This window comes from Cebus imitator, unplaced genomic scaffold (assembly GCF_001604975.1).
Source record: "Cebus imitator isolate Cc_AM_T3 unplaced genomic scaffold, Cebus_imitator-1.0 Scaffold682, whole genome shotgun sequence".
NCBI lineage: Eukaryota > Metazoa > Chordata > Mammalia > Primates > Cebidae > Cebus > Cebus imitator.
Window position 1 is genome coordinate 606,258 of NW_016107997.1, and position 6,277 is coordinate 612,534.

General features: G+C 42.7%; 1 protein-coding gene across 3 annotated transcripts in view; it reads right to left on the bottom strand.

Moving 5' to 3' along the window:
• The window catches only part of CRACD (capping protein inhibiting regulator of actin dynamics), a 157,982-nt gene extending 153,511 nt beyond the window's left edge, over window positions 1–4,471 (bottom strand). For all 3 annotated transcript variants that reach the window (XM_017518507.2, XM_017518505.2, XM_017518506.2), the window contains exon 1: window positions 4,328–4,471. The gene's annotated coding sequence lies outside the window, so the exon portion shown is untranslated. The remainder of the gene's footprint in view (window positions 1–4,327) is intronic.
• Between the last annotated feature and the right edge of the window lie 1,806 nt (window positions 4,472–6,277).

A 6,277-nucleotide genomic window follows, 5' to 3' on the forward strand; every position in this document is an offset into this window, starting at 1 on the left:
AAAAAAAAAAAAAAAGAAGAAATGTTAACAGAGAACAGGAGGATCTTTAGATGAGAGGCAGCTTTCTTTTTCCTTCTTTATTCTAAGATGAAGAGCCAAAGCAATTTGCTGTTAAGTGCAAAGAGAAGCCCAAAAGCCTAGAGGGAATAAAAACACATTTAGAACAGAGGTTTAAAAAAAGGACCTTGAAAGGAAACTACAAGGCTATGTAAACAAGCACATGGCTGAATGCATACTGAGGAAAAGCAGGTGGGGGCTGCCCAGTCTCACCTGACACCCTCCCCTTTCACTCCCACACGGCAGTCAGAGCCATGGACAAACAGGCCCCCGAGGCTCTCAGCAGCCAACCTCTGCACCACTCACACCTTACCTCACGCTCTACTTCCTGAGAAACCTCGAATCTTCCAGGTTTTGAGGTCAGGCATGGTTTTCCTACTACGGCTTTGTGTCGCCTCCCAGACTTAACACTTAGCTTTGAGCACTTGCTTTCCTTGACCAGGATTTAGACATTTCTCTAGCATGACCGCCTGTGGTCACTTCTTCTACCTTCAGCCTAGCCCAGGATGTTGCCCTACACCATGTGCCTGTGCACACATGGAAAAGTGCTCAGCTCTGCTTCAGTGCAGCCTTTCTTCCTTGGGTGCAGCCCTCAAGACCATGCCTAGAGTTGACTGGAGCGATGCAGCTGCAGGCCAAGGGACACAGATGGCTAGGCGGCTCATGTTCAGAGGGAATCTTTAAACATAATAGAAAGCCAAAGTATATGCAATGCTTTCAAAATCCCCTAATTCTACTGCAATAAGCCACCGGACTCAGGGAGACACACACACACACACACACACACACACACACACACACACAATTTTTTCCTATGTTGTGTGAGAAAAAATCATTTAATTCTGTCACAAAATGTTCTACATGTTTTTTAAAATTACAGTATGATTTCCCTGGAAAACTTCCTAAGAGGAAAAAAGCATCTATTTCCTATGTCTTCATAGCTGCAGATAAATAGAAGGGAGGAGTGGCTTCTGATGGGAAAGCTGAGGTAACCATCAATTGTGAGCCACCTTGGGGCTAAGCAATTTGCACAGGGACTGCAACGCTGTGTGTGTGCAACTCCTGCCCTGGGTCAGGGCAGTACCCTGTCAGCTCCCGCCTGATATCACAGCCCTAGTAGCACATAAGCAGCATGGTGGAATCGCGCTGACCGTCCTCCCACCTCAGCCTTCAGAGTGGATGGGACTGCAGGTACTGCTACTATGCCTGGCCGAGACCTGGCTGTTTCTCTTGTTTCTTTGTTGTTGCGTGTTTTGGAGTTGTTGTTTTGCTTTTTCGGTTTGTTCGTTTTTGAGACAGGGTCTCACTCTGTCACCCAGGCTGGAGTGCAGTGGTAAAATTTCGACTCACTGCAACTTCAACCTCCCCAGCTCCAGTGATCCTCCCACCTCAGCCTCTTGGGTAGCTGGGATCACAGGCACGCACCACCATGCCTGGCTAATTTTTTGTGATTTTTTATAGAGACCGGATTTTGTCAGGTTCCCCAGGCTAGTTTCGAACTCTTTGGCTCAAGAGACAGGATTTTGCCACGCTGCCCAGGCTAATTTCAAACTCTTTGGCTCCTTTGGGAGGTTGATCCACCTGCCTCAGCCTCCCAATGTGCTGGGAATACAGGTGTGAGCCATCACGTCCAGCCGACCTGGCTGTTGTGACAACTGACTCTGAAGCCTGTTTCCCCACTTGTAAGATGGGAATAGTAATATCTATTCCTCATTATTTAAGGTAGCTGTGATGATTTGAATTGTATCCCCCGAAAAGTAACCTAAAGTCCTGACCCTGCAGTACCACTGAATTCGACCTTGTTTGGAAATAGGGCTGTTGCAGGTGTAATTAGTTTAAGATGAGGTCACACTGAAGTAGCGTGGGTCCTTAGTCCAGTATATCTGGTGTCCTTATAAGAAGAGGGAAGACAGCCATGTGAAGACACAGACACACAGCGAGAATGCCAGGTGATGACAGAGGCGGAGATTGGAGGGAGGCAGCTGCGGCCCAGGAACGTCAAGGATTGCTGACAACCACCAGAAGCCAGGAAGAGCCAAGGAAGGTTTCCCTCTGACGTGTCTAACAGGCAGCATGGCCCTAACTTGATTCTGGACTTCGAACCTACAGACCTGTGAAGCAATACATTTCTGTTGTTTTAAGCTCTCTCTCTTTGCCTAATTTGTTATGCCAGCCCTAGCAAATTAATATGGTCCTAGAGGCCTAATACATTTATTTTGTGTGTGTGTGTGTTGGGGGCAGGGGGAGTAAGTATACTGTAACTGCAGAGGAAACAGAACAAATCAGGTAGACAGGAAGAAAACAAGGACAAGGCAACCTTTCTTATGCATCTAAACCAAGAAGTGCCATCATTTCCTGTGGACCTGACCTTCCCGTTCACGCTGCTCCAGCACTGGCTCCTGGCTGTGGCTGGAACACCCCAGCTGCATTCCTCTACCTGGAACATGCCCAGGGCCAGTCCTGACTTCCTGCCTTTCCTCAATGAGGCCCATTCTGCAATGTGCACGCCCACCCCACTAAGCACTCCCAACCCCCCTTGCTCTACTTTACTTTTTCTTTTCTCCATGTTCTCAGTGGATTCTAATATCCTACGCATGTGTTTATTATTTATCATCTCCATCCAGGCTACAACACTAAGCTTCATGCACTGATGTGAACAAACATCTAAAACAATACCTCATTCACTGTAGGTGCTTAAGAAAAAATTTTCTAAAAATCTGTCATTCATTTAAAAATGACCACTTTATTACAGAAGCTGTCTGATTTCATTATAAAAAATTAGAAAAAATTAAAAGCTTGAAACTTCCACCATCTAACAAAACTTCTTACATTACAAGAAATCAGACTGACTTTTATCTTCTTTAAGTGATTCCCTAAGGGGTCCTGTCAGTCCAGCAGAAATCTCAGGGTAAGGGTAACACTCATCTTACAAAGCTTGCTGTGTGAATTTAATGAAATAAAGTAACCAAATACTAAATACAATGCTTACCACAGCAACTAATACAACTAATGAGTAGTTTTCATTAATAGGTAGTTACTGTAATAGGTCATTGTTGATAGGTAGTTGTCATAACAACTAATAGGTAGTTGTTATTTTATTTCCTTTCATCTCATCTTTAACATCCATCCCTTCCCTCAACTTACAAAAAGTAAGTGGCAGATACCTGCAGTCAAAAGAATGGCATGATATCATCATTATTTAGATGGGAGTCTCACACTGTCACCCAGGCTTGAGTGCCGTGGTGCGATCTCGGCTTACTGCAACCTCTGCCTCCCGGGTTCAAGCAATTCTCCTGCCTCAGCCTCCTGAGCAGCTGGGATTACAGGCGCATAACACCATGCCCAGCTAATTTTTTGTATTTTTAGTAGAGACAGGGTTTCACCAGGTTGGCCAGGCTGGTCTCAAACTCCTGACCTTGTGATTTGCCCACTTCAGCCTCCCAAAGTGCTGGGATTACAGGTGTGAGCCACTGCACTGGGCTGCCATGATGTTATTTTGCAGGGGAGGCAGGCGTGAGGAATACCTCCCACTCCCAGCACTCAGAAGACAAAGTTCCCCAAACTCACAGGGCCAAGCTGTATGGCCCAAAGCACCATGTGACGCAAGGCCACTAACTATTTCCATAGAATTTTCTAATAGCAACAAAACAATGAACAGTGATAACCAATATATATATATATATTTTGAGACGGAATCTTGTTCTATTGCCCAGGCTAGAGTGCAGTGGTGCAATCTTGACTCACTGTAACCTCTGCCTCCTAGGTTCAAGCGATTCTCCTGCCTAGCCTCCTGAGTAGCTGGGACTACAGGTACCCACAACCACCCTGGCTAACTCTTATATTTTTATTAGAGATGGGTTTCAGCATGTCGTCCAGGCTGGTCTGGAACCCCTGACCTCAAGTAATCTGCCCACCTCAGCCTCCCAAGTGCTGGGATTTCAGGTGTGAGCCACTGTACCTGACTGATAGCCACATTTTTGTATTACATATCCTCTCATTTACAAAATCTTTTCCCATGAAACTTTCTTTTATAGATGAAATAACTGGGGTTCAGAGAATTTAGGTCACTTGTCCAAGTTGACTCAGCTGGTAAGTAGAAGAGTTGGGAATTCAATCTAGGATTAGAAGATCATTGATGACAAGGATCATCTCTCTTGATATTCAGTGAAATACACACTATTTCTAGAATCCCACTCACAACAAATGAAACATTCCTTAGCATTTTTTCCATAAGCTACTTCCCTCTCCATACTCTCTGTAAAATACTTACCTATCTTAATAGCCACAAGTCCTTTTCTTGTTGGATAATTCTCCACCAAAATTTTCTCCTTGCAAAAAGGAAAATTCGCCTTTAGCTGTAAATGTCAGGAAACGGGGTACATTGCTGAGGAAGCCTGGGAATCACTGCTCTCGTAAGCTGTTGAGAAAAAAACAAAACATCAAGGACTTTATGTCTTCCATCCTCTCCTGGGAAGCCTTTAAAATGAATCTCTTTTCCAATCCTTGGCAGAAGTTAGTACAAAAAAGGTTTCTTCCCCCCATGAGGGTTCCAATTAGGATTAGTAATATTAGATTTGCATTGCTTAGCCAAAATTTACTACAGAGCTTTAAAAGCATTTATTATTAACTGTTCCCCCTTTTGAGAGGACTAAAAGAATCACATCCCTAATACTGAGTCTTCCATATGCTTACATATAGGATTCTCACATTTATTCTTCATGTAATTTAGCTAAAATTCAAGAAGCTAGAAGACACAAATCCAATTTAGCAGACAAGTGAAGGCAGTAATCATTAGGTTATTTCCTAGTGAAGGCAACTTTTTACTCTAATACAAATCACAGAGTTAACTAGGTTAATGAGCTCCCCATGGGTAGAGAGCGCAATCCCTTCTAAAGCTGCCTGAATGAAAACCAGGATGTAATGAATGTAGGTATTAGCTGGGATGGAGGAAGAAAAATGTCCAAGAAACAACCTCAAATTTACACAGGCTCTCTGCAAAGCCCTGTGAAACAAGACAACATTCTGGGGCAACGATACAGGAAGAAATCACTCCAAATCTCAGGATGGACATGGGTGTCAGGCCCTGATGGGGGTTGGCCTGTATGGACTTAAGAGAAGAATTCTCAGTTCTAGCTATGAGGGACTAGCTTCTAGCAGACCAATGTCCCATTGACTACAACTAGAACAGTTGGCAAAAGTTATTTTTAAAACCTGTTTAAAGGCTTTGAAGGACTACCAGGGCAGCCAGGACACAAGAGGCCATGATCTTAAGGAAGAAGGGAAATAAAATTGAGGAAAGTCAGACATTTTGTACCATTTTTCCTTTGAGACATCTACTGGTTTTTTAGGAAGCACAGAGTGAATCTGCTGCAAAGCCTGGCAGAAAGTGGCTATTTAGAGGAACATAAAGTGAGTGGAACTTTGTCCAGCTCACAGGCTGAGGAGATCCCAGAGAGAAGGGAAACACAAAGAAATGAACTCAACATTCTGCCTCTGTTTAACTCTGTAAGAAACTGTGAAACATTTTTCAGAAGTGGTTGTATCATTTTATACTCCCATCACTAATATATGAGAGTTCTAATTTACACAACCTCATCAACATTTGGCATTGGCACATTAGAGAACTAGAAAAGCAAGAACAAACAAAGCCCAAAATAAGTAGATGGAGAGAAATAATAAATATCAGAGCATAAATAACATTGAGACAATAAACCACCAAAGATTAATAAAATTAAAAGTTGGCTTTTTAAAAAGATAAACAAAACTGACAAACTTTTATTTAAGCTAAGAAACAAAGAGAGAAGACTCAAATAAATAAAATCAGAGACAGAAAAGAAGGCATTACACTTGGTACCATGGAAATAAAAAGGCTCATTAGAGACTATTTTGAACAACTGTGCAACAATAAATCAGAAAAGCTAGATGAAATGATTACTCTCCTACATCCATGCAACCTACCAAGATTGAAAAATAGAGAATCTGAACAGACAATAAAAAGTAACAAGAATCAATATTGTGAAAATGGCCATACTGCCCAAAGTAATTTATAGATTTAACACTATCCCCCTCAAACTACCAATGACGTTCTTCACAGAACTGGAAAAAACCATTTTAAACTTCATACGGAACCAAAAAAGAGCCCATATAGCCAAGACAATCCTAAGCAAAAAGAACAAAGCCGGAGACATCACACTGCCAGACTTGAAGCTATATTATAAGG